This window comes from Populus alba, chromosome 8, assembly GCF_005239225.2.
Source record: "Populus alba chromosome 8, ASM523922v2, whole genome shotgun sequence".
Classification (NCBI taxonomy): domain Eukaryota; kingdom Viridiplantae; phylum Streptophyta; class Magnoliopsida; order Malpighiales; family Salicaceae; genus Populus; species Populus alba.
In genome coordinates this window covers 15495905-15500583 of record NC_133291.1, presented here as the reverse complement: position 1 = coordinate 15500583, position 4679 = coordinate 15495905, and positions in this window count along the sequence as shown.

Below are 4679 nucleotides of genomic sequence, written 5' to 3'. Positions count from 1 at the left end.
TCAGCCTTTTCAGGTGAAAACTTGAAGAAGAAGATGAATAGTTAACCTAAAATGGCGTCGTTTTGGTAAAGCTCATTTTAGTCTTTTGATTTATGATTTCTCTCAATTACACTCCTAATTGACTTTAAACTTTCAATTTTGTTCAATTTTACCCCTAACAAACTTTAACCGACCCAAGATTTCAGCGTCTTTTTCATTTTGGTCTTTGGTTTTGGATGTATGCAATTTGATCATTAATTGACCATTAAACTTACAAATCTCTTTAATTTCACCCCTGATTTAAGCTAATTGGGTCCCTAAAGTTCGACATTTTTTTCAAAATGATTGATGGTGTGAATTTCTTCAATTTAGCTCTTAATTGACCATTAAATTGTTAAATATCTTTAATTTCACCCCTAATTCCAGCCAATTGGGTCCCTAAAGTTTGGCATCCTTTTCAAAATGATCCTTAGCTATGAATTTCTTCAATTTAGTCATTAATTAACTCTAAAACTTTGATTTTCTTACAATTTTACCCTTGATTTCAATTAATTGACTTTGTAAAAAATAAATTTAGTCTTCTAAAATTTTAATCTTCTCAATTAAGTTCAAATTAGGCTCCTAAACTTAAATTTCTCACCAATTAAACCCCTAATAAAATTAATTTGACTCATTTAAAATATAATTGAACCTAATTAAATCCTGCAATTAGACCTAAATTAATTCTTAAAATAATTAAACTTTAATTTGGCCTATAATTAAATCGAATTGGCCTATTAAATGTCCCTAGACTTAATTTTTATGCAGATTCGTCCAATAATCACGTAACTTGACTTTAAATTTGCATTGTCTCTCTTGTTTTTTGTAAAATAAAGTACAATTAGGCTCTTAATTCCATCCAAGATTACAGCTTAATTTTTTCTACATGGGAAATCCTCCTAGCTTACTTTTACTAAAATGTCAATCTTTATTTTATTTTTTGATTTTTTTTTATTTTCAAAAGAAAGAAGATGAATTTGATGAATAACCTAGAAATGAGTGTTATATATATATTAAAGAAAAAATCTATTGCAGGATTCGAAACACTAATGATATCAATGAGTTACATTGATAATAACATCTACTTGAATATGGTTAGTATATCTTGGTAAGGGAAACTAATAATGCTAATAAAGTTTATTAGCATCGGTATAACCATCAAAGGATGGGAAATAAAAGAAAAATAGATTTGATTAGCTTCCTTGAACAATGGGAAAAGCTAATGATGTTAATGTCAAAACCTTGGCATTGACATGTTCTTTAAAAATTATGATTAGCTAACTAGGAAACAATAGCTAATGATGTTAATGAGTTGGTGTCAGTATCTTGAATTAACCATCCATTAGGTGATGGTTAATGGTATCAATTTGAAATTGATATCAGCATAAGAAAAATATACAGGTTATGAATATGTATGGATATCTAATAGTATGATGAAGTTAATGTGGGAAGTTAAATAAAAAAGAATCAATGTATAATAAGAAATATCTTATCTTCGAGTTGAAATAAAGGAAAAAATATTTATGAATGCTTTTCACTGTATTGGTTATTATTAGTTATTTAAATAATTATATTTGAATGTTGTACTTTTCAAGACCATCTCACTTTTGTTAATATAAACTTAATATGTTATGTATATTTTGGGATTGTAATGTATTTGTTGCACTTTGGATTATTGATGTTCGAGTATAATTGTTCCTCTTTATATTTTGAATTTAGATAAATTCACACACACACACACACATATATTGGTTTTTATTTTTCTTTAAAACTTTCAAATTTGTTATGGTGTAATGTCATATGGATTAATATGATGCGATGAGTACAATTGATGTGATTGAGATCCATAATGATTGGATTGGAAATTGAGAATGTGAATAAAAGTGAAATAGATCTTAGTTGATAACTTGAGATCTTCCGGTATATGGTAAACTCTGCTAGAATTTTGGTAGAAATTATGGTAAAACCTGAAAGAGAAAAATTGTTGAATTTATATTTAAATATATAAAAATTGTTATCAATTCATGATATCATTGATCGAAAAGTGTATTTAAAATTTAGGCTATTACACAAGTTGTATAAGAATGAGGATTAAGAGACTTTGGTTAATATATTGTACATGTTTTAATGCTTGTAATATATTTGGTCATTCATGATATTAATTACTTGATTTCAGGTTCATCATAGACTAGATAGAAGCAGAGGATCATAAGTAGATTGTTTTTTTTATAGATGAAAGCAATGTCCATGTGCATATAATTTGTCTGATGGGAAAGTAAATAACTGACTTTGTATTTTATGACATGTATGTTAAATAATATTATTTGAAGGAGTATACAAACTTTAGTTGGAGTATTTAGCCGTTATTTAGGATTATAATTTTAATTATCTTGTATGTTAATTTTATCGTTTAATATGGAATTTTATGGAATGTTGGAAGATTGATTATGGTTGAGTGTTAACAAGGTAATTGTGTGGTTACCATGGAACCATGTTGCAATAAAATCCAGGATGATTGGGTTGTTTAATATGGAATTTTATGGAATGTTGGAAGATTGATTGTGCTTGAGTATTAACAAGGTAATTGTGTGGTTACCATGGAACCATGTTGGAATAAAATCCAGGATGATTGGGTCGAATATATATATGTTGAGTTATAAGTGTGTTTTGTTGGTTGAGAAAATTTGGGAATGATCCATTTAAAGGGAAACTTATTGAAATTTCAGTAGAGATACTGATGATCTTAAAAAATTATAAATATGCCACCAAAGGTTGAAATTGAGATAGAGAATGTTTTTAAAAGAATGAACATAATTTCTGAAATAAATAAATTATTCATGGATGTTGAGGGGATTAAATGGATTAAAGAATTCACAATTAGATCAGAAAATGATTTATAAGTATTATTGAATCCATAGTTAAGTGGACAATACTAAGTGAGCATAAAATGAGTTGCAAAATATTGGTTATCAAAGATTAAGGGTTGTTGCAGAACTACAAATGCATCTTTGATTGTCAGGTTAGAAAAATGTAAATTTATTACTTGAAACCTGAATGTGGTTATTAGATAGAGAAATTGTGATAATTACTCGGAATGAATTGAATTTTTAAGGTTTCAAAATAAGAAAATTTATAGATATTAATGAGTGATGACTTATATTAATTATGTGTTACAATAATTTTTCCTTGAAAACCTCAATTTCTTTTAGAATATTACTTAGCTAGCTAGACTTATATGTTGAAGAGATCCTTGTCTTTTCAAATGATTATCTTAAGAATAATTTATATGTATGTAATTTAATAAGTGTTTGTAATTAGAAATGTGTGGAAAAGAATTATGTACCATTGTAGTAATTAATGAAGTTGTTTGATGATGAGTTGAGATTGCCCTTATTATTATTATTATATAAAAAACATTACCCAAATTTTACATATATGATTAATGGATTTAAGTATATATGCAAAAGAAAGTATAAGGTATTACATTTGTTGATGTTTATGGGCTGCTCAACATCATCCTCTCTATCCTAAAAAAGATTCAACCTCAAATGAAGACCTATGTCAAACAAAGTAATATCAATAACATTAAAGGTAGAATTAACACCATACTCACTTGGAAGATTAACCTTGTATGCATTGTCATAGATCCTCTTTACAACTTATAATGGACCATCCCTAAGAGGTTGTAATTTTGATTTCCTATGGTTAAAAAATCTTCGCTTATGCATGTGCACCCAAACCTAATCACCTGGTTGGAAAACATCCTGTTTGTGATCCTTAATTGGTTTGGAGGCATACAAGCTATTTATTTTCTTAATCTGTAGCTAAACTTTCTTATAGAGTTATCTCACCATCTTTGCTTCTTTTTTTTTTTTTCACCATCTAAAATTACCCTTTTCTTTCATAAGCAAATGAATTAAATCCATATGAGTTAGTGGATTAAAATAATAAATTACTTAAAAAGGAGAAAAATCAGTAGTATAATGTATAATTTATTATAAGCAAATTCAATGAAAGACAAACATTATTTTTAACTTTACCTATAGTTTCCCGGAATATTATTCTATGTTGGGGTATAATTTTAGGTTAATTAGAGTTTGGGAAGGTCTGCAATATATTTTTATAATTAATAAGTTGTATGAATTTTGTTATTTATTTCATTTTGACTTAGGGACTTATTTAACAAGGATACTTTTTCTGCAAGAATGTAACAACTTATTTTTAGAATTTTCTAGTTTTACAAGGATCTTTAATGGGTTGTAACATAATTTTCAAGTGTGGTAAAGATTTATTAATGTTTCAAAATCCTTTTATTATAAGAATTCCTTATCAATCCTAGTTACAAAAGGAAAGAATGGTTGTGGTGTTTAGTGACATATTGGTTAGCTTATTTTGAAGAGTTTTCTAATCCTACAAAAAAGGTTAAAGGCAATAAGAGTTTCTATGTTTTGAGAGGATTTTTTAAAGTTATAATTAATTATTCTAGACAAACAAAAAAACTAAAGGGAAAACAACTTCAACAATCAATTTCCTAGCTTATTTTGGATATCTAAATATGGTAACAAAGATTTTAGTGTTTCTAAGATGAGAATTTCGTTTATGATATTATTTAAACTAGAAAAATTATCTATCTGATGCTAGATTTGTTATTTTTATTATTT